The sequence below is a fragment of the Tursiops truncatus genome, chromosome 3, assembly GCF_011762595.2.
Source record: "Tursiops truncatus isolate mTurTru1 chromosome 3, mTurTru1.mat.Y, whole genome shotgun sequence".
Taxonomy (NCBI): Eukaryota; Metazoa; Chordata; class Mammalia; order Artiodactyla; family Delphinidae; genus Tursiops; species Tursiops truncatus.
In genome coordinates this window covers 90,220,454-90,245,809 of record NC_047036.1, presented here as the reverse complement: position 1 = coordinate 90,245,809, position 25,356 = coordinate 90,220,454, and the positions used below count along the sequence as shown (strand labels likewise).

At 37.2% G+C, this 25,356-nt stretch overlaps 1 long non-coding RNA gene and 1 pseudogene across 1 annotated transcript in view; both read left to right on the top strand.

Annotated features, from left to right (window-relative positions):
- The window catches only part of LOC141278308 (uncharacterized), a 104,363-nt gene that overhangs the window by 35,354 nt on the left and 43,653 nt on the right, over nucleotides 1-25,356 (top strand). The gene's annotated exons all lie outside the window — the stretch shown is intronic.
- LOC101336610 (small ribosomal subunit protein eS21 pseudogene) lies at nucleotides 16,619-17,466 on the top strand (annotated as a pseudogene).

The following is a 25,356-nucleotide window of genomic DNA, read 5'->3' as shown; positions in this document are numbered from 1 at the left end:
TTTAAAGGTTATACTCCATGTATAGTTATTATAAAACGTTGGCTATATTCCTTGTGTTGTATGATATATCCTCATAGCTTATTTTATACATAATAGTTCGTACCTCTTAATCCCCTACCTTTATATTGCCCCTCCTCTCTTCCCTCTTCCCACTGGTAACCACTAGTTTGTGCTCTATATCTGTGACTGTTTCTTTTTTGTTGTATTCACTAGTTTGTTGTATTTTTTAGATTCCACATATAAGTGATATCACATAGTAGATATCTTTCTCTATCTGACTTATTTCACTTAGGATAATGCCCTCCGGGTCAATTCATGATGTTGCAGATGGCAAAATTTCATTAGTTTTTATGGCTGAGTAGTATTCTATTGTGTATACATCCCACAGCTTCTTTATCCATTCATCTGTTGATGGACACATAGGTTGCTTCCATATCTTGTCAATTGTAAATAATGCTGCTATCAACATTGGGGTGCAGGTATCTTTTTGAATTAGTGTTTTCATTTTCTTTGGATCTGTACCCAGGAGTGGAATTGCTGGGTCATATGGTAGTTCTATTTTTAGTTTTTTGAGAAACCTCCATGCTGTTTTCCACAGTGGCTGCACTGATTGACATTCCCACCAGTAGGGTATGAGGGTTCCCTTTTCTCTACATGCTTGCTAACATTTGTTATTTGTGTTCTTTTTGATGATAACCGTTCTGACAGGTATAAGGTGACATCTCATTGTGCTCTTGATTTGCATTTCACTGATGATTAGCAATGTTGAGCATCTTTTCATGGGCCTGTTGGCCATCTGCATGCCCACTTTGGAAAAATGTCTGTTCAGGTCTTCTGCCCATTTTTTAATTGGATTTTTTTTTTATGTTGGGTTGTATGAGCCATTTACAAATGTTGGATAATAACCCCTTATAGGTCAAATCATTTGCGAATATTTTCTCCCATTTAATAGGTTGTCTTTTTGTTTTATTGATGGTTTCTTTTGCTGTGTAAAAGCTTTTGAGTTTGATTAGGTCCCATTTGATTATCTTTGCTTTTATATCCTTTGCTTTAGGAGACAGATCCAAAAAAATACTGCTATGATTTATGTCAAAGAGCACTGTGACTATGTCTCTTCTAGGATTTTTATGATTCCCAGTCTTACATTTAGGTCTTTAACCCATTTTGAGTTTATTTTTACAGATAGTGTAAGAGAATGTTCAATTTCATTCTTTTACATGTAGCTGTCTAGTTTTCCCACCACCACATATTGAAGAGACTATCTTTTCTCCATTGTATATTCTTACCTCTTTTGTTGTAGATTAATTGACCATAAGTGTGTGGGTTTATTTCTGGAATTTCTATCCTGTTGCATGAATCTATGTGTCTGCTTTTGTGCTGTACCATACTGTTTTGACTACTGTAGCTCTGTAGTATACAGCAGTCTGAAGTGAAATCAGGGAAAATGATTCTGCCAGCTCTGTTCTTCTTTCTCAAGATTACTTTGGTAATTTGGAGTCTTTTGTTTCCATACAAATTTTAAAATTATTTGTTCTAGTTTTGTGAAAAATGCCCTTAGTATTTTGATAGGGATTGCATTGGGTAGTATGGCCATTTTCACAATATTAATTTTTCCAATCTAAGAACATGGTATATCTTTCCATCTGTTTGTGTCATCTTCAGTTTCTTTCATCAATGTCTTATAGTTTTTGGAGTACAGGTTTTTACCTCCTTAGGTAGGTTTATTCCTAGGTATTTTATTGTTTTTGTTGCAGTGGTGAATGGGATTGTTTCCTTAACTTCTCTTTCTGATCTTTCATTGTTAGTGTATAGAAATGCAACATATTTCTGTATATTAATTTTGTATCCTGAAATTTTACTGAATTCATTGATGAGCTCTAGTAGTTTTCTGGTAGCATCTTTAGGATTTTCTATGTAATGTCATCATGTCATCTGCAAACAGTGACAGTTTTACTTCTTCCTTTCCAATTTGTATGCCTTTCATTTCCTTTTCTTACTGCTGTGGCTAGGACTTCCAATATGATGCTGAATAAAAGTGCTGAGAGTGAACATCTTTGTCTTGTTTCTGATCTTAGAGGAAATGCTTTCAACTATCCATTCTTCCCGATCTTAGAGGAAATGCTTTCAACTATACCATTGAGTATGACGTTAGCTGTGGGTTTGTCATATATGGCCTTCATTTTGTTGAGGTATGTTCCATCTGTGTCGACTTTCTGGAAAGTTTTTAATCATAAATGGATGTTGAATTTTGTCAAAAGATTCTGCTGCATCTATTCTTCATTTTGTGAATGTGGTGTATCACATTGATTGATTTGTGGATATTGAAAAATCCTTGTATTCCTGGGTAAATCCCAGTTGATCATGGTATATGATCCTTTTAATATGTTGTTGGAGTCAGTCTCCTAGTATTTTGTTGAGGATTTTTGCATCTATGTTCATCAGTGATATTGGTCTGTAGTTTTCTCTTTTTGGTATCAGGGTGATGATGGCCTAATAGAATGAGTTCAGAAGTGTTCCTTCCTCTGCAATTTTTTGTAATAGTTTCAGAAGGATAGGTGTTAACTCCTCTAAATGTTTGGTAGAATTCACCTATGAAGCCATCTGGTCCTGGAATTTTGTGTATTGGCAGTTTTTAAATTACTGATTCAATTTCAGTACTGGTAATTTCTCTGTTCATGTTTTCTATTTCTTCCTGGATCAGTTTTGGGAGATTGTACCTTTCTAAGAATTTGTCCATTTCTTACAGCTTGTCCATTTTATTGGTATATAGTTGCTCATAGTAGTCCCTTATGATCCTTTGTATTTCTGTGGTGTCAGTTGTTACTTCTCCTTTTTCATTTTTGATTTTATTGATTTGAGCCCTCTCCCTTTTTTTCTTCATGAGTCTGGCTAAAGGTTTCTCAATTCTGTTTATCTTTTCAAAAAAACCAGCTTTTAGTTTCACTGATCTTTTCTCTTGTACTTTTTGTCTCTATTTCATTTATTTCTCCTCGGATCTTTGCTCTTTATTTTCATCTACTCCATGTCTTGGGGTTAGTGCCAGACTACTGGCAAGCAGAGCTGTGTCCTGGAGTCTGGATGCAGGGCCCAGGGATCCCAGAGTTGGTGTCAGGTTGCTGGTGGTCGTGGGGAGGGGGAAGTTCCTGACATAATTAGGTATGGTGTCTGGGGTGTCCTGAAGCTTGTGTTGGCCTACTGGTGGGAAGGGCTAGGGTCCAGCTGGTCTCAAGGCAGGTTGAACCCACAGGCTGTGGGATTGTGGTTTTGTGGTTTTTCTTGCCTCTGATGTCTGCCCCCTGGTGGGTGAGGCTGGTCCAGGGCCTACAGCAGGCTTCTGGAGGGTAGGGCTGAGGCCCAGGAAATTCTGGGGCTGGTGCTTGCCCACTGGTGGGTGGAGCTGTGTCCTGGGTCCTCTGGTGGGTTGGGCTCTGTCTAGAGGCAGCTGTGTACTCAGGAGTTCTGTAGGCAGCCTGTCTGCTGATAGGTAGGGCTGCGTCCGCACCCATTTAGTAGCTGGGCCTGAGGCATCATAGTACTGATGCCTACAGGCTGTTGGGTGGGGCCAGGTCTTGGCTCTAAAGAGCTAGAGGGAGGATTTCAGAATGGCACCCAGGAGATTGGTTCAAGATGGCAGAGTAGAAGAATGTGCACTCACTCCCTCCTGTGAGAACACCAAAATCACAACTAACTACAGAACAGTCATCAGCAGGAAGACACTGGAACTCAGCAAAAAAGATACCCCACATCCAAAGACAAAGAAGAAGCCACAATGAGATGGTACAAAGGGCACAATCACAATAAAATCAAATCCCATAACCACTGGGTGGGTGACTCACAAACTGGAGAACAATTATACCACAGAAGTCCACCTACTGGACTGAAGGTTCTGAGCCCCATGCCAGGCTTCCTAACCTGGGGGTATGGCAACAGGAGGACAAATTCCCAGAGAATCAGACTTTGAAGGCTAGTGAGATTTCATTGCATGACTTCGACAGGACTGGGGGAAACAGAGACTCCACTCTTGGAGGGCACACACAAAGTAGTGTGCACATCAGGACCTAAGGGGAAGGAGCAATGACCCCATAGGAGACTGAACCACACCTACCTGCTAGTGTTGGAGGGTCTCCTGCAGAGGTGGGGGGCAGCTGTGGCTCACTGTTGTGACAAGAACACTGGCAGCAGAAGTTCTGGGAAATACACCTTTGCATGAGCCCTCCCAGAGTCTGCCATTAGGCCCACCAAAGAGCCTGTAGGCACCAGTGCTGGGTCACAACAGGCCAAACAACCAACAGGGATGGAACCCAGCCCCACCCATCAGCAGACAAGCAGATTAAAGTTTTACTGAGCTCTGCCCACCAGAGCAACACGCAGCTCTACCCACCACCAGTCCCTCCCATCAGGAAGCTTGCACAAGCCTGTTAAATAGCTTCATCCACCAGAGGGCAGACAGCAGAAGTAAGAAGAACTACAATCCTGCAGCCTGTGGAACGAAAACCACATTCACAGAAAGACAGAATGAAAGGCAGAGGACTATGCACTAGATGAGGAACAAGATAAAAACCCAGAAAAACAACTAAATGGAGTGGAGATAGGCAACATTCCAGAAAAAGAATTCAGAATAATGATAGTGAAGATGATCCAGGACCTCGGAAAAAGAATGGAGGCAAAGATCAAAAAGATGCAAGAAATGTTTAACAAAATGTTTAACCTAGAAGAATTAAAGAACAAACAAACAGAGATGAACAATACAATAACTGAAATGAAAAATACACTAGAAGGAATCAATAGCAGAATAATTGATACAGAAGAATGGATAAGTGACCTGGAAGACAGAATGGTGGAATTCACTGCCACTGAACAGAATAAAGAAAAAAGAATGAAAAGAAATGAAAACAGCCTAAGAGACCTCTGGGACAACATTAAATGCACCAACATTCACATTATAGAAATCCCAGAAGGAGAAGAGAGAGCAAAAAGACCCGAGAAAATATTTGAAGAGATTATAGTTGAAAAGTTCCCTAACATGGGAAAGGAAATAGCCACCCAAGTCCAGGAAGCACAGAGAGTCTCAGGCAGGAAAACCCTAAGTAGAAACATGCTGAGAAACATAGTAATCAAACTGACAAAAATTAAAGACAAAGAAAAATTATTAACAGCAACAAAGGAAAAATGACAAATAACATACAAGGAAAGTCCCATAACGTTAACAGCTGATTTCTCAGCAGAAACTCTACAAGCCAGAAGGGAGTGGCATGATATACTTAAAGTGATGAAAGGGAAGAACCTACAACCAAGATTACTCTACCCAGTGAGGATCTCATTCAGATTCGACAAAGGAATCAAAAGCTTTACAGACAAGCAAAAGCTAAGAGAATTCAGCACCACCAAACCAACTCTACAAGGAATGCTAAAGGAACTTCTCTAAGTGGGAAACACAAGAGAAGACAAAGACCCACAAAAACAAACCCAAAACAATTAAGAAAATGGTAATAGGAACATATATATTGATAATTACCTTAAATGTGAATTGATTAAATGCTCCAACCAAAAGACACAGGCTTGCTGAATGGATAGAAAAACAAGACCCATATATATGCTGTCTACAAGAGACCCACGTCAGACATAGGGACACATATAGACTGAAAGTGAGGGGATTCAAATGGAAATCAAAAGAAAGCTGGAGTAGCAATACTCATATCAGATAAAATAGACTTTAAAATAAAGAATGTTACAAGACACAAGGAAGGACACTACATAATGATCAAGGCATCAATCCAAGAAGAAGATATAACAATTATAAATATATATGCACCCAACATAGGAGCATCTCAATAGATAAGGCAAATGCTAACAGCTATAAAAGAGGAAATCGACAGTAACACAATAATAGTGGGGGACTTTAACACCTCACTTACACCAATGGACAGATCATCCAGACATAAAATTAATAAGGAAACAAAGATTTAAATGACACAATAGACCATATAGATTGAATTGATATTTATAGGATATTCCATCCAAAAACAGCAGATTACACTTTCTTCTCAAGTGCACAAGGACCATTCTCCAGGAGAGATCACATCTTGGGTAACAAATCAAGCCTTGGAACATTTATGAAAATTGAAATCATATCAAACATCTTTTCTGACCACAACACTCTGAGATTAAAAATCGATTACAGGGGGCTTCCCTAGTGGTGCAGTGGTTGATAGTCCACCTGCCGATGCAGGGGACGTGGGTTCGTGCCCCGGTCCAGGAAGATCCCACATGCTGCAGAGCGGCTGGGCCCGTGAGCCATGGCCGCTGAGCCTGCACGTCAGGAGCCTGTGCTTTGCAACGGGAGAGGCCACAACAGTGAGAGGCCCGTGTACCGCAAAAAAAAAAAAAAAAAAATCGATTACAGGGAAAAAAATGTTAAAAACACAAACACATGGAGGCTAAACAATATGGTACTAAATAATCAAGAGATTACTGAAGAAATCAAAGAGGAAATCAAAATAATGAAAACATGATGATCCAAATCCTGTGGGACACAGCAAATGCACTTCTAAGAGGGAAGTTTATAGCAATATAATCCTATCTAAGGAAACAAGAAACATCTCAAATAAACAATCTAACATTACACCTAAAGGAACTAGAGAAAGAAGAACAAACAAAACCCAAAGTTAGTAGAAGGAAAGAAATCATAAAGATCAGATCAGAAATAAATGAAAAAGAAATGAAGGAAACGATAGCAAAGATCAATAACACTAAAAGCTGGTTCTTTGAGAAGATAAACAAAATTGATAAACCTTTAGCCAGACTCATCAAGAAAAAGAGGGAGAGGACTCAAATCAATAAAAGTAGAAATGAAAAAGGAGAAGTTACAGTGGACAGTGCAGAAATACAAAGCATACTAAGAGACTACTACAAGCAACTCTATGCCAATAAAATGGACAACTGGAAGAAATGGACAAATTCTTAGAAAGGTATAACCTCCCAAGACTGAACCCAGAAGAAATAGAAAATATGAACAGAGCAATCACAAGTAATTAAATTGAAACTGTGATTAAAAATCTTCCAACAAACAAAAGTCCAGGACCAGATGGCTTCAAAGGTGAATTCTATCAAACATTTAGAGAAGAGTTAACACCCATCCTTCTCAAACTCTTCCAGAAAACTGCAGAGGAAGGAACAGTCCCTAACTCATTCTCCAAGGCCACCATCACCCTGATACCAAAACCAGACAAAGATACCAGAAAAAAAAGAAAATTACAGACAAATATCACTGATGAATATAGATGCAAAAATCCTCAACAAAATACTAGCAAACAGAATCCAACAACACATTAAAAGGATCATACACCTTGATCAAGTGCGATTTATCCCAGGGATGCAAGGATTCTTCAATATATGCAAATCAATCAATGTGATACACTGTATTAACAAACTGAAGAGTAAAAACCATATGCTCGTCTCAATAGATGCAGAAAAAGCTTTTGACAATATTCAACACCCATTTATGGTAAAAACTCTCCAGAAAGTGGGCATAGAGGGAACCTACCTCAACATAATAAAGGCCATATATGACAAACCCACAGCCAACATCATTCCCAATTATGAAAACCTGAAAGCATTTCCTCTAAGATCAAGAATAAGACAAGGATGTCCACTCTCACCACTATTATTCAACATAGTTTTGGAAGTCCTAGCCATGGCAATAAGAGAAGAAAAAGAAATAAAAGGAATAAAATTGGAAAAGAAGAAATAAAACTGTCACTGTTTGCAGATGACATGATACTATACATAGAGAATCCTAAAAGTGCCACCAGAAAACTTCTAGAGCTAATCAATGAATTTGGTAAAGTTGCAGGATACAAAATGAATGCACAGAAATCTCTTTCATTCCTATACACTAGCAATGAAAAATCTGAAAGAGAAATTAAAGAAACACTCCCATTTACCACTGAAATAGAAAGAATAAAATACCTAGGAAAAAACCTACCTAAGGAGGTAAAACCCTGTACTCAGAAAACTATAAGACACTGATGAAAGAAATCAAAGATGACACAGATGGAGAGATATACCATGTTCTTGGATTGGAAGAATCAATATTGTGAAAATGACTCTACTACCCAAAGCAATCTACAGATTCAGTGCAATGCCTATCAAATTACCAATGGCATTATTTTTTTTACAGAGCTAGAACAAAAAATCTTAAAATATTTCTAGAGACACAAAAGACCCTGAATAGCAGAGCAATCTTGTGAAAGAAAAACAGAGCTGGAGGAATCAGACTCCATGACTTCAGACTACACCACAAAGCTACATTAATCAAGACAATATGGTACTGGCACAAAACAGAAATATAGATCAATGGAACAGGATAGAAAGCCCAGAGATAAACCCATGCACCTATGGTCAACTAATGTATGACAAAGGAGGCAGGGATATACAATGGAGAAAAGACAGTCTCTTCAATAAGTGGTGCTGGGAAAACTGGACAGCTACATGTAAAAGAATGAAATTAGAACACTCCCTAACACCACACACAAAAATAAACTCAAAATGGATTAAAGACCTAAATGTAAGACCAGGCACTATAAAACTCTTAGAGGAAAACCTAGGAAGAATTCTCTTTGACATAAATCACAGCAAGATCTTTTTTGACCCACCTCCTAGAGTAACTGAAATAAAAACAAAAATAAACAAATGGGACCTAATGAAACTTAAAAGCTTTTGCACAGCAAAGGAAACTATAAACAAGACAAAAAGACAACCCTTAGAATATGGAAAATATTTGCAAACAAGTCAATGGACAAAGGATTCATCTCCAAAATATATAAACAGCTAATGCAGCTCCATATTAAAAAAACAACCCAATCAAAAAATGGGCAGAAGACCTAAATAGACATTTCTCCAAAGAAGACATACAGATGGCTAAGAGGCACATGAAAATTTGTTCCACATCACTAATTATTAGAGAAATGCAAATCAAAACTACAATGAGGTATCACCTCACACCATTCAGAATGGCCAGCATCAAAAAATCTGCAAACAGTAAATGCTAGAGGGGGTGTGGAGAAAAGGGAACCCTCTTGCACTGTTGGTTGGAATGTAAACTGATACAGCCACTATGGAGAACAGTATGGCGGTTCCTTAAAAAAGTAAAAATAGACCTACCATATGACCCAGCAATCCCACTACTGGGCATATACCCTAAGAAAACCATAATTCAAAATGAGTCATGTACCACAATGTTCACTGCAGTTCTATTTACAGTAGCCAGGACATGGAAGCAACCTAAATATCCATCGACAGATGAATGGATAAAGAAGATGTGGCACATATATAAATGGAATATCACTCAGCCATAAAAAGAAAAGAAATTGAGTTATTTGTAGTGAGGTGGATGGACTTAGAGTCTGACATACAGAGTGAAGTAAGTCAGAAAGAGAAAAACAAATACCATATGCTTAACACATTTATATGGAATCTAAAAAAAAAAAAAGTTTCTGAAGAATCTAGGAGCAGGATAGGAATAAAGACACAGACGTGGAGAGTGGACTTTAGGATCTGGGGAGGGGAAAGGGTGGGCTTGGATGAGGTGAGTGAGAGTGGCATGGACATATATACACTACCAAGTGTAGAATGGATGGTTAGTGGGAAGTAGCCACATGGAACAGGGAGATCAGCTCGGTGTTTTGTGACCACCTAGAGGGGTGGGATAGGGAGGGTGGAGGGAGACGCAAGAGGGAGGAGATATGGGGATATAGGTATATGTATAGCTGATTCACTTTGTTATAAAGCAGAAACTAACACACAATTGTAAAGCAATTATACTCCAATAAAGATGTTAAAAACAATAATTGCTCTATGATTTCCAGTATCCATTATTATCTTATCGCAGTCTGCTATGACTTGGTATTATGATACTTAAAAAAAAAACACTTATCTTAGAAAAATTTCATTAAACTCCCCCACTTTGTATTCTGTTTTCATTTTTTTACCTTCTCATATATGAACTCTACAATATAATATTATACTTTATTTAAATAATAACTTGTCTTTCAAAAACAACAGCCTGTTGCTGAGGATAAGTCCCTGTTGACGATAGTTGAGAGAGGAGAGCTCCCTTCTTTCACCCAGCCTTGACTTGTAGGATGGGAGCTCTCTTATTGACACAGAATCTTGAGAATACTGAGGATCTGATTCTCCTTTCCAATCGTGCAGTCATGTTTACATAACAGGAGAGGCAAGCCAAAATGACAGGCTACTTTCCCCACCAACACCAAGCACGTAGCTCCTATAGTGAGAGTGTCATTGAGAGAGAAGCTTGACATTTTCCCCACCCCCAAGCTCCAGATCCTTGGCTCAGAAATGTGCCTGAGTGGAGAAGCAGGTCATAAAATAGACAACTCCTAACATTTTCCCTAAGAAACTGACTTTATTTGCGACAGAACATGGAGAGGTTCAAACCTAAAGGAAGAACAGTGAAAGTTGTGATGAAAGGCAATGGAGAGGAGATTCAAAATACAGGATAAACTGTAGGCTGACTGGTTTTCAGGAGAGAACCAGGGACTGAGACAGCTCCATCTCCCACCCTGTTTAAATTTTGTCACAAATTATATCTTTACACTTTGTTGTCATTAACATAGGTTCATAATTACTAATTTATGCATTTGTCTTTTAAGTCATGTAGAAAATTTTAGAAGGAGCTAAAAACCAAAAAATATATATTAGTACTGGCTTTTAAATTTATCTATGTAGTCACCTTTGCCAATGTTCTTTATTTCCTCATATGGTTTTCAGTTATTGTCTAGTGTTCTTTCATTTCATACTGAAAACTTCCTTTAGCATTTCTTGTAAGTCTGGTCTACAAGCAAAGCAGTCTCAGTTTTTAAAATCTGGGGATGCCTTAATTTCTCTGCCATTTTTGAAGGATAGTTTTGCCTGATAGAATTCTTGCTTGACAGCTTTTTTTTTTTTTTAAGAATTTTAAATATGTCATCTCACTGCCTGTTAGACTCCATGGTTTCTGATGAGAAATTCACTGTTAATCTCATTGAGAATCCCTTATACATGACCAGTCACTTGCTGCTTTCAACATTTCTGTTTGTCTTTCATTTGATTTTAATATGTCATAGTGTTGATCTCTGCATTTATGCTGCTTGGAGTTTGCTGAGATTTTTTGTATGTGTAGATTCATATGTTTCCTCAAATTTGTGAGATTTTCAGCCATTATTTCTTCAAATATATACTTTTCCCCTTTTCTTTCTCTCTTCCTTCTAGTGCTTCCATAAAGCATATGTAGATTTGATTAATGGTGTCCGGCAAGTCCCTCAGATCTTGTTCCCTTTTCTTCATTTTTTTTTTTTCTTCCTGATCCTAAGACTGGATAATTTCAGTTGTCTTATTTTCAAGTTCACAGAGCCTTTGTACCTGCTCAAACCTGCTATTGAATACCTCTGAAATATGTTTATTTTATTTTAGCTATTGTACTTTTTATCTCCAGTCTCTATTTGGCTCCTTTGTAAAATTTCTGTCTCTTTATTGATATTCTTATTTTGCTCATATATCACTTTTAAGATTTCCTTTAGTTCTTTGTCCATGGTTTCCTTCAGCATTTTGAGTATATTTACCACAGTTGATTTAAGTCTTTATCTAGTAAGTCTAATGTTTGGGCTTCCTCAGGGCCAGATCTGCCAACTTATTGTTTTCCTTTGAATGGGCCATACTTCACTGTTTCTTTGTATGACTTGTGATGTTTTTTAGTTGTTGTTGTTCAAAATTAGGCATTTTGAATATTTACATGTGATAATGCTGGAAATCAAATTCTCTCTTTTCCCCAGGATTTTCTGTTGTTAATCATTGAAGGCTGAAGCCATCCAATTGTTTGGTAACACTTCCAAACTACTTGTGCAAAGACTATATTTCTTGTCATGTATGGACACTAGAGTCTGTTCATTATTTCATTTGTCAGTCAGTGACCTGACAGAAATTTCTTTACTGGAGCCAGGATGATGAAAATAAATATTACTCTCTCATTCTTTGAAGCTTGGCTCTGAGCTTGATTACTTCTTCATCACTATGCCAGGCTGCTTAGAACTTTGTGTTAGGCTTTATCTACTGGTTGAGTAGAGCCCAGGACATACAGGTCTGTCAGAGGTATAAGCCTATGGTTCTCTCAGGTCTTTTCTGATCATGTGTCTGGTTCTGAGTACTACTCCTACCTCAGTAAATGAGGTGGCCCTTCTGAGCATTTGCCTTTCCTTCTGCTCAGAATTCTTTCCAAAGATATTCATAAGGCTCACTCTCTTACTTCATCCTGGTCTCTGTTCATATATCTCTTCAGAGACGATTTCCTTAACACAGAAGTCCGCTCTGGTCAATCTCTATCACTTTACCCTGCTTTGCATTTCATGATAGTACTTATCACTTTTTAACATATTATATAACCATTCTTTATTGCCTTCTTCATCTACTTTAATGTAAACTTGATAAAAGCAAATATTTTTACTTTTTACTCACTGCTGTATCCCCAATGCCTAGAATAGTGTCCAATATGTAAGGATCCTTCAAGAATTACTTATTAAATGAACAAATTAATAGTTGGAAAACATCACTAATTAATAAATTTAATTTCTCTCAATTATCCACATAACTTATTTATTTTTGCCAAGACATGGTAGAAAAACGAGAACTAAGAAGTTTTTTTAAATTTTATTTTACTTAAAGAAGTTTTATGAAAATGAAATTCTTGAAAAATTGAGCTTCAATATTAGAAACTTTTTAAAATGAATAACTTAAATTGATACACATTTTCTGTTTTATATTTTCATGCAGTTTTATTATCTTTAATACAGTCAATTGTTCAAAATATAACAAGATTATTTCATGTTTACATCTTTGTAAGAATTTTTCCTATAACATAATATACACATATATACTTTATCACATTACATGTCATGAAGAGAATTGTTACATTCATAATCTGGGGTCATAACCACATGTCTGTCACATGTAATGTTTTATTTTTCTTTAATCCTACCTTAAACCAACTCTCTCTATGATTTTTTTAACTTATCCTTGTTCTAAGTACTAATACTTCTGAAATCACAACTTTGATTGTCAGCTATAGTTTTTAAATATACAATAAGTTAAGTATGTGATTATTAAAACCAAAACCTTGTCTATGTATGCTCAAATCAGGCCTAGTACCCTCAGTGTAACAGCATTTGGGACAGAGTGATGGAAAATAGGGCAATGGATTATGGCATCAAATGAACATCAGTGCATCAGTGAAGGTCTCTGAGGCTTGATTTATTTTGAAAAATAAATTGAAAAATTAGAGGCTGAAGTGGATGGTCTCTAAGTTCTTGTCCTTCTCACAGTCTTTCTTCTAAGAGTGATGACTAGATCTAGAAAGACTACTCAGGAAAGACCAAAGCTTGTTTCCTGGCACCCCAACTCATACATGAATAATAAATGGCTCCACTGGGCCTTTTCTGAACCCTTACATCCTAGACAATGAGAAAATAGGGGTTTTATTATGTAATTCCAACCATATCACATAAGTAATAGTACATTTGCACATGTAATATGAAACAAAAATACAAAGCAATTAATTACTGTTCCTACAGTATACCTCATTTCTCTGGAAATGTTCTTATATTCTTTGAGGGGGTTGAATTATCTGGATGAATATCTTTCATTTTTCCTTCCATGTAGGGACCACCTGATTTTCTTAAAATGTTCTCAACTAGAACTTTCCTGAGGACCATATCCAGATCAAGCAGCCAACAAAGAGCATTTCACAAGCATCGGAAAATTTGCTAAATGCTCTCTGGACACAGACGCTCTTTCCAAGGCTTATGCTGTACTAGGGGAGACCTGGTCATCCACAAGCATCTCACAATCATTGCAAAGTTTTTCATAGAAAAAAATAGTATTGATACCACATATTTGTACACCCTTTCTATTTTATATGCTATGTAAACTGATTCACTAATATCATTTTACAAATATGAACTAATTTTCAGAATAATTCTTTGGGGAGGAGCAGCTATTATTAACTCCTTTTGTAATATAAGATTTATAAAAGAATGCTGGAAGGTCCAAGATAACTTTGGGGAAACTTGGTTTTCATTGGTGTCCTTATGCCCTATGGACATAATTACCATTTATTTCTGGAAAAATGATAAAGTATGAAATGCAAAAATATATTGATAGGGAAAATAGGAGGAAACATTTGAAGTAAAATTGTCCTAGGCATTCTGGTTACCTGGTTATATGGCTGCAGTCTAGGAAAAGATGAGCAAGTGGAATTTGCAGCTTTCATCGATCCCTTAGTTTCCTGATCAATTAGTTGAGCCATTTTAGTTACCAGTTTTAGAAACTTAATTCAAACTACCTTATGCAAATAATAAGAATAGAGTAATTTATTGAATCACATAATAGAGAAACCCATGAGTAGAGCTGGTCAGACAGGTTAAGTTCAGGCATTCAAATATTATTTTCAGGATTCTCTCTCTCTCTCTCTCTCTCTCTCTCTCTCTCTCTCTCTCTCTCACACACACACACACACACACACGCATTCACTCACTTTCACATGTAGGCCATCTCCCCATAGTTGCCAATAGTAGCTGAAGATTACATAATCCTTTCATCTTTAACAAGGCCATCAGAAAAATAATTTATCTTTCCTAATACATAGATACATGTATAGATAAAATTCCTGGAATTTTGTTGTTTGGATCAACAGAATCTGTGCAACACAGAACATAGTATAATCCCTTGAAAGAAGGAGATAGTGGGTATTATCTCTCTCCACCTCAACCACATGCACTGAAACTAGGTGAGGGAAACATCCTCCAAAAAACACCAGAAGAAGAGGGAAATGTGTGCTGTGAGGTAAGGTAAGATAAGATAAAACAGCAAAATCTCCACTAGGCTTGTGTTCCGCCAGCCACTAAGGGTTAACATAATGTCCTCAAGCAGTTACAACTCCAAAGGGGGATCCCAAACCTCAGAAAGTGTTGAGTGGACCATAGAAAATTACAGAGAATATAGCACTATGGTCTATAATTTAGGATTTTTATCTTCATACTTTTGAACTTTTTCCTCAAAAAGAGCAGTTTCATTCTGTAACTGTCCAGAGGACTCTGTGGGTCCTGCTGTGAGCTGCCCTAGAAATGGTGCTAAGAGAGCAGGGACCAGGTACCAAGAGGACGAGGGAGGTTAGTGCCCCCAAAGATAGGATAGGCTGCTGCTGCCCTAGAGTTTTGATAATGGAACTCCCTGCCAGTGGAAGTCATTTCAGAGAAGAGCCCTTGCAGATGGGAGCAGGTGTTGGGAGCCTGTGTCAGGAGCTACTGCCAAGAACAATTGCCAAAGTTGCTGCTGGGAAGCCACTTTGGGAGCAGAAGGAAAAACTGTCAAAAATCTTAGCCACCTTTTCTTCCCCCCATCTAAACTGATGTTTAATTTTAAATCCGTCACTCAGGGGGGCAAACCCCACAACAACAACCAAACATTTCTTGACAGCCAGAGTATGTCTATTTCACAGGTGATCTACAGGTGCCATGTTGTGTGCACCTGGGGAATTACTACCTGCTTTTGGATAATAAGATACAAGATACTAGTAGCTGACATTTGATCTCAGAACTGCTAAACATTCTTTTGAAGAGTTGATTTTTTAAAGTTCTTCTTTATCTTTTATTTAGCCATATTTATCATACCACTGTAAGTAAACACAAGGGTCTAGTGTGAGGGTAAGATCATTGTTCTTTCTAAATACCATGTATTTATATCAGTATCTAATTGATATGTAAACACAGATCTCAGAAGACTATATATTTCTATGTATTCCACTCCACAGTAAAGAATCAAATTCTTTCCCTTCATCACTCACTCAGTTAATATTTATGTACCCCCTCTCAGCAAAGGATGAAATAAAAATTTAAACTTCATATTTCTGATGTGATTGCCATCTAGTGGAGGAAAGAAGTATGTAAATGAATGTTTAGAAAACAACTGTAACAGGAATAGTTGCAAATTGTTGTCCGGAGAAGCTCAAGGGAAAAAGCTGCCTTTGCCCAAAGAACTTGGGTAAAGCTTTACTGAAGATGACACATTTCATCTGATCTAAATGAATGGAAGGCCTAGCAATTCTAACAGGAATGCAAACCTACTGCAGAACTGGGAATTGCATTTCATATTTCAAAGTGTTACCTAGGAAAAGAGGGTTGTGTATATTACAATTTAAATGAAGAAATAAGGTAACTGGGTCTCAGAAGTGTACAGGCTAAATGCCAGATGAATGTTTTGGAAAATATATTTAGTGGACTAAAGGAATATTTCAAATGCTTGATATGTACTTCATAAATATGTACAGTTTCCTCCCAAAGTTTGATATGATCTATTCCTAGATGATGTGAGTTAAAATTAACAAATAGAACTGATTTTATCTTTTACTTTTCTAGCCTCTGTTCCTTCTCACTCACTATAATTTTCCTAGCTTTCTTCTGAAGTTCATAGCAAGCAGGAGAAACAAAGTCCCATTGCCTGATTGTTACCCTTTACAAAACTATTACTTAGTAAATAACAGATTCTCAGCATTTGGTGAAAGTTATTATGTCATAGGCACTATACTATGTAATTTACAGATATTAAATTATTTAATTCTCTTTAAAATACTGTAATATAGAATTGAGCCCATTTTTTAGTAAAGAGACTGAAGTTCAGCGACTTTAACCAAGTATCACATAGCTAGTGGGTGGTGATGTTACCACCCTAGCCAGGCTCTCTAGTTTCTGGTGATTTCAACACTAAGGGAAGTGGAAAATGTAGTGTAAATTGCTTTAAGAATAGTTGTTTTGCCTTTCTGCACCAACACTCATCGTGGTGCCGCCAGACGCACCTTCAACATGCGGAACGACACCAGCGAGTTCATGGACCTGTGCATGCCGCGGAAATGCTCGTCCAGCTACCGCATCATCACTGCCAAGGACCACGCGCCATCCAGATGAACGTGGCCGAGGCTGACACGGTGACAGCCACGTTCAATGGCGAGTTTAAAACCTATGCTATCTGCGGGGCCATTCACAGGATGGGTGAGTCAGATGATTCCATTCTCCGACTGGCCAAGACCGACAGCACCGTCTCAAAGAACTTCTGACTGGAGAGGATCACAGATGTGGAGTATATGTCATAAATAAATAGTGAAAACCCACAAAACAAAACAAAACAAAACAAAAAAAGAATACTTGTTTCAAGATGACTATTTTATTACTTTCTTAGCTCAAGAAGAATAATTTTGTCCTCCCAAATATTTTTCCCAAATCATAAAATGCCTTAATATCATGATAAATTTCATGCTTATTTTTCCCCAAACATCTAAAGACATGACTAAAACTAACGTCATGCAGAAATATTTTAGTGAATCACAAATCACCATAGATCCCAGATAACCAAATACTAACTCATCCTCCAGTAGATCAGGTGTATTCCTGAATGTGGAAGCCAGGACATCTTAGTTGTTTATAAGCTTTTTCAACTGCTTATTAATTTCTTCTACATGATCTCCAAACTCAAAATTTTGTAAACCCTAAGTGATCCTTTCAAAACACTGAAGAAACTGTGGAGACATAACCCCACCTCACTCCTAAGTGCTTTTATTAACATGCAGTAAAATTAAACACCCTGTGAACTCGCTTGTATGTGGAATCTTTAAAAAGCCCCAAACTCACAGAACAGATCAGATATGTGGTTACCAGAGGTGGGGATTTGAGGAAGGGGGCAACTGGATGAAGGTGGTAAAAAATGCAACCTTCCAGTTTGTAAGATAAACAAGTACTAGGGATGTAATGTACAACATGATGACTATAGGTAACACTGCTGTAGGGTATACTTGAAAGTTAAGAGAGTAGATCCATGAGTTTTTATCACAAGGAAAAAACAGTATTTTCTTTTTCTTTTATTTTTTTGCATCTATATGAGATGACAGATGTTAACTAAACTTATTGTGGTAATCATTTCACAATATATGTAAGTCAAATCATTATGCTGTACACCTTAAACTTATACAGTGTGGTATGTAAATTATATCTCAAGAAAGGTGGAAAAAAGAATTAAACGCAGTTTTTATCAAGTCACTGATACATAAAGAGTTGGTGGGAGATCTGCCAGTTAGGTCCTGGGCTATACATAATATGACAGTTTATCTGGTTCAATAAAGTATCTGATAAAATAATAATGGCACAGGTCATGTAACAGCTGGTAGCTCTCATTACAACTCCCACTCTTATATTGGGTATTACAACCTAGAGCTAAACTCTTAAATGTTTCCCAGCTTCCTTATTTAGTTGACCACCAACCAACAGTTGGATAGAAATGGTAAGCAGAGGTAGGGGATTCTAATGACAAGAACCCTGGGAGGAGAAATATGAAAGGTGGAGGTCCAGTTCAGGTTTGTCTGACTTGCTATATGATATTGGACAAACATCAAGCTTCTCTGGACAGATTCCAAATCTGTAAAGGGGGACTGATGATCCTGCCATCTCTACCTGTAATGAATGTGAGACTAAAGCATGGTGATTAATGTGAAAAGACACTCTAGTTATAAGGTATTAGTTTTTTCTTTTTTGATTAGCCATAAGTAACTGCATTTTACCCTTTCTTGATCAGTGCAGACTCTCTAAAAAGATACTGTAAAATCATTAACTAAAGGTATTAGTTACCTATTGCTGTGTAACAAATTATCACAAAACTCAGCAGCTGGAAAAAACCACAACCATGTATTATCTCACATAGTTTCTGAGGGTGGGGAATCGGAAAGTGGCTTACCTGGGTGGTACTGGCTCAGGGTCTCTTATGAATTTGCAGTCAAGCTCTCAGACAGGGCTGCATGGATGTCAGTGTTTAGCCAGAATTGAAGGATCTGGTTCTAAATTCACTCAGGTAGTCGTTAGTAGGCCTTGGGTCCTCAGTAGCTGCTGGTCAGATAACGCAGCTTCTCAGTATATGGTCCTTTCAACTCTATTGCCTTATAGCATGGCAGTTGGCTTTCCCCGGGTGGAATGAGAGAGAGAGAGGGAGAGGAAGAGGGAGAGAGAGGGAGAAAGAGAGAAAACATACACCTACGATGGAAGTCTTTTATAAACTAATCTTGGAAGTGACATACCATGCATAAACTCATACAGGTCCACCCTGGCACAATGTGAGAGAGGATGACACAAGAAGGTGGATTCTGCAGGTAGGGGTGATTGGGAGCCATCGTAGAGACTGGTTACCACAGGAAAGTAGAGAAAAGACTAAGTAATAGAGCTTGGCAACTCAAAGTGTGGTCCAGAGGTGAGCATGTTAGGGAGGCACAATCGCAAGTCCCACCTCAGACTACTCAGTCAGAATCTGCATTGTGAGACGTTCCCCACGTTATTCATATGCACATTGAAGGGAGAGAAACCCTGCTGCCTGAATGCATGAATGTGATTCTTTTGTTTTTATCTTTTTAAAAATTGAGATATAGTTATACAATATTATATAAGTTACAGGTATACAACATAGTGATTCACAATTTTTAAAATGTTATACTCATTTATAGTGATTATAAAATATTGGCTATATTCCCTCTGTTGTACAGTATATCCTTGTAGCTGATTTTATACCCAATAGTTTGTACCTCTTTTTTTTTTTTTTGTATGCGGACCTCTCACTGTTGTGGCCTCTCCCATTGCGGAGCACAGGCTCAGTGGCCATGGCTCACGGGCCCAGCCGCTCTGCGGCATGTGGGATCTTCCCGGACCGGGGCACGAACCCGTGTCCCCTGCATCGGCAGGCGGACTCTCAACCACTGCGCCACCAGGGAAGCCCCTAGTTTGTACCTCTTAATCCCCTACTCTATCTTGCCCCTGCCCCCTCCCCTCTCCCCACTGGTAACCTCTAGTTTGTTCTCTATATCTGTGACTGTTTCCTTTTTGTTATATTCACTAGTTTGTTCTATTTTTTAGATTCCACATATAAGTGATATCATATAGTATTTGTCTTTCTCTGTCTGACTTATTTCACTTGGCATAATATCCTCCAAGTCCATCCATGCTGTTGGAAATGGCAAATTTTCATTCTTTTTTATGGCTGAGTAGTATTCCATTGTATATATATACCACATCTTTTTCATCTATTCATCTGTTGAGGGACACTTAGGTTGTTTCCATATCTTGGCAATTGTCAGTAATGCTGCTATGAACATTGGGGTTCATGTATCTTTTTGAATTAGTGTTTTCATTTTCTTCAGATATATACCCAGGAGTGGAATTGCTGGGTCATATGGTAGTTCTATTTTTAGATTTTTGAGAAACCGCCATATTGTTTTCCACAGTGGCTACACTGATTGACATTTCCACCAACAGTGTATGAGGGTCCCTTTTTTCCACATCCTCCTCAACATTTGTTATTTGTGTTCTTTTTGATGATAGCCATTCTGACATGTATGAGGTGATATCTCATTGTGGTTTTAATTTGCATTTTCCTGTTGAAGAGTGATGTTGAACATCTTTTCATGTGCCTCTTGGCCACCTGTACGTCTTCTTTGGAAAAATGTCTATTCAGTTCTTCTGCCCATTTTTTAATTGGGTTGTTTGGGGGTTTTTTTGATGTTGAGTTGTATGAGCTGTATATATATTTTGGATATTGACACATTATTGGTCTTTTCATTTTGCTGATGGTTTCTTTGGCTGTGCAAAAGCTTTTAAGTCTAATTAGGTCTGAATGTGATTATATTTCCTTGCAAAAACCTGATCATTCTTAACATGTCCTAACAATTTAAACCCTGACAATGAAACTAGCCTTAACTTTGGGAGAAATATCTTAATAAGAGTATTCACTGGCATGACTTTTTGTCATCTTACATTAAGACATGTTTATATGTCATAGATTTGTCACAGACAGTATCTCTGATTAAATATTTTTCTTCTCGTTTCTCTGAAAAGTGGATAAGCCATATAGTACCTTATTTTATTTATACATTTATATACATTGTTTATTACTTCCCAGCTCTGTTGGACCTTACCTCATGTTCTAAATAGTAGGGCAACCAAGAGAGAATTGAGAGTGCTATTTGACACAAGTTTGTATGTTCTGTATCTATGTGAAACAAAACAAAATTTTTATTTTAAAAGCCGGTGGCAGCTTAGGGTAAGAACTATCTTTGGGAAAAATATCCTCATAAGTGATTTATACAACAAAGAAGATTATTGTATAGTAGAGGCTGGCAACCTTATTGTTAACGGATCAGATAGTAAATATTCTTTTTTAAAAATTTTATTTATTTATTTTTATACAGCAGGTTCTTATTATCTATTTTATACATATTAATGTATACATGTCAATCCCAATCTCCCAATTCATCCTACCCCTCTCCCCTCCCCCGCTTTCCCCTCTTGGAGTCCACGTTTGTTCTCTACAACTGTGTCTCTATTTCTGCCTTGCAAACTGGTTCATCTGTACCACTTTTCCAGATTCCACATATATGCGTTAATATACAATATTTGTTTTTCTCTTTCTGACTTACTTCACTCTGTATGACAGTCTCTAGGTCCATCCACATCTCTACAAATGACACAATTTCGTTCCTCTTTATGGCTGAGTAATATTCCATTGTATATATGTACCACATCTTCTTTATCCATTCATCTGTCGATGGGCATTTAGGTTGCTTCCACGACCTGGCTATTATTAATAGTGCTGCAGTGAACATTGGGGTGCATGTGACTTCTTGGATTATGGTTTTCTCTGGGTATAGGCCCAGTAGTGGGACTGCTGGGTCATACGGTAATTCTATTTTTAGTTTTTGAAGGAACCTCTATACTGTTCTCCACAGTGGATGTATCAACTTATATTCCCACCAACAGTGTAAGAGGGTTCCCTTTTCTCCACACCCTCTCCAGCATTTACTATTTCTAGATTTTTTGATGATGACCATTCTAACAGATGTGAGGTGATACCTCATTGTAGTTTTGATTTGCATTTCTCTAATAATTAGTGATGTGGAACAGCATTTCATATGCCTCTTAGCCATCTGTATGCCATCTTTGGAGAAATGTCTATTTAGGTCTTCTGCCTGATTTTGATTGGGTGTTTTCTTTAATATGGAGCTGCATGAGCTGTTTATATATTTTGGAGATTAATAATCCTTTGTCCGTTGATTCATTTGCAAATACTTTCTCCCATTCTGAGGGTTGTCTTTTCATCTTGTTTATAGTTTCCTTTGCTGTGGGAAAGCTTTTAAGTTTCATTAGGTCCCATTTGTTTATTTTTGTTTTTATTTCAATTACTCTAGGAGGTGGGTCAGAAAAGATCTTGCTGTGATTTATGTCGAAGAGTGTTCTTCCTATGTTTACCTCTAAGAGCTTTATAGTGCCTGGTCTTACATTTAGGTCTTTAATCCATTTTGAGTTTATTTTTGTGTATGGTGTTAGGGAGTGTTCTAATTTCATTCTTTTACATGTAGCTGTCCAGTTTTCCCAGCGCCACTTATTTAAGAGGTTGTCTTTTCTCCATTGTATGTCCTGCCTCCTTTGTCATAAGTTAGTTGAACATAGGTGCAAGGGTTTATCTCTGGGCTTTCTATCCTGTTCCATTGATCTATATTTCTGTTTTTGTGCCAGTACCATATTGTCTTGATTACTGTAGTTTTGTAGCTGTCTGAAGTGAAGGGAGTCTGACTCCTCCAGCTCCGTTTTTTTCCCTCAAGATTGTGTTGGCTATTTGGGGTCTTTTGTGTCTCCATGCAAGTTTTAAGATTTTTTGTTCTAGTTCTGTAAAAAATGCCATTGGTAATTTAATAGGGATTGCACTGAATCTGTAGATTGCTTTGGATAGTATAGTCATTTTCACAATATTGATTCTTCCAATCCAAGAACATGGTATATCTCTCCATCTGTTTGTGTCATGTTTGATTTCTTTCATCAGTGTCTTATAGTTTTTTGAGTAAAAGTCTTTTACCTCCTTAGGTAGATTTATTCCTAGGTATTTTATTCTTTTTGTTGCAGTGGTAAATGGGATTGTTTCCTTAATTTCTCTTTCTGATTTTCCATTGTTAGTGTATAGGAATGCAAGAGATTTCTGTGCATTCATTTTGTATCATGCAACTTTACCAAATTAATTGACTATCTCTAGTAGTTTTCTGGTGGCATCTTTAGGATTCTCTATGTATAGTATCATGTCACCTGCAAACAGTGACAGTTTTACTTCTTCTTTTCCAATTTGTGTTCTTGTATTTCTTTTTCTCTCTGTTTGCTGTGGCTAGGACTTCCAAAACTATGTTGAATAATAGTGGTGAGAGTGGACATCCTTGTCTTGTTCCTGAACTTAGAGGAAATCCTTTCAGTTTTTCGCCATTAAGAATGATGTTTGCTGTGGTTTTGTCATATAGGGCCTTTATTATGTTGAGGTAGGTTCCGTCTATGCCCACTTTTTGGAGAGTTTTGATCATAAATGGGGGTTGAATTTTGTCAGAAGCTTTTTCTGCATCTATTGAGTCGAGCATATGGTGTTTATTCTTCAATTTGTTAATATGGTGTATCACATTGATTGATTTGCGTATATTGAAGAATCTTTGCATCCCTGGGATAAATCTCACTTGATCATTGTGTATGATCCTTTTAGTGTGTTGTTAGATTTGTTTGCTAGTATTTTGTTGAGGATTTTTGCATCTATATTCATCAGTGATAGTGGTCTGTAATTTCTTTTTTTGTAGTATCTTTGTCTGGTATTGGTATCACGGTGATGGTGGCCCTGTAGAATGAGTTTGGGAGTGTTCCTTCCTCTGAAATTTTGTGGAAGAGTTTGAGAAGGGTGGATGTTACCTCTTCTCTAAATGTTTGGTAGAATTCACCTGTAAAGATGTCTGGTCCTGGACTTTTGTTTGCTAGAAGATTTTTAATCACAGTTTCAATTTCATTACTTGTGATTGGTCTGTTCATATTTTCTTTTTTTTCCTGGTTCAGTCTTGGAAGGTTATGACTCTCTAAGAATTTGTCCATTGCTTCCAGGTTGTCCATTTTATTGGCATAGAGTTGCTTGTAGTAGTCTCTTATGATGTTTTGTATTTCTGCAGTGTCCATTGTAACTTCTCCTTTTTCATTTCTAATATTATTGATTTGAGTCCTCACCCTCTTTTTCTTGATGAGTCTGGCTAAAGGTTTATCAATTTTATTTATCTTCTCAAAGAACCAGCTTTTAGTTTTATTGATCTTTGCTATTGTTTTCTTTGTTTCTATTTCATTTATTTCTGCTCTGATCTTTATGATTTCTTTCCCTCTACTAACTCTGGGTTTTGTTTGTTCCTCTTTCTCTAGTTCCTTTAGGTGTAAGGTTAGAGTGTTTGAGATGTTTCTTGTTTCTTGAGGTAGGATTGTATTGCCATAAACTTCCCTCTTAGAACTGCATTTGCTGTGTCCCATAGGTTTTGGCACTTCGTGTTTTCATTGTCGTATGTCTCTAGATATTTTTTGATTTCCTCTTTGAATTCTTCAGTGATCTATTGGTTATTTAGTAACGTATTGTGTAACTTACATGTGTTTGTGTTTTTTATGTTTTATTTTCCCTGTAATTGATTTCTAATCTCATAGGGTTGTGGTCAGAAAAGATCTTGATATGATTTCAATTTTCTTAAATGTACCCAGGCTTGATTTGTTACCCAAGATGTGATCTGTCCTAGAGAATTTTCCTTGTGCACTTGAGAAGAAAGTGTAATCTGCTGATTTCAGAAGGAATGTCCTATAAATATCAATTTGATCTATCTGGTCTACTGTGTCATTTAAAGCGTGTGTTTCCTTATTAATTTTCTGTTGGGATGATCTGTCCATTGGCGTAAGTGAGGTGTTAAAGTCCCCCACTATTATTGTGTTACTGTCGATTTCCTCTTTTATAGCTGTTAGCATTTGCCTTATGTATTGAGGTGCTTCTATGTTGGGTGCATATATATTTATAATTGTAATATCTTTTTCTTGGATTGATGCCTGATCATTATGTAGTGTCCTTCCTTGTCTCTTGTAACATTCTTTATTTTAAAGTCTATTTTATCTGATATGAGTATTGCTATTCCAGATTTCTTTTGATTTCCATTTTCATGGAATATCTTCTTCCATTCCCTCACTTTCAGTTTGTTTGTGTCCCTAGGTCTGATGTGGGTCTCTTGTAGACAGCATATACATGGGTCTTGTTTTTGTATCCATTCAGTGAGCCTGTGTCTTTTGGTTGGAACACTTAATCCATTCACATTTAATGTAATTATCGATATGTATGTTCCTATTACCATTTTCTTAATTGTTTTGGGTGTGTTATTGTAGGTCCTTTTCTTCTCTTGTGTTTCCCTCT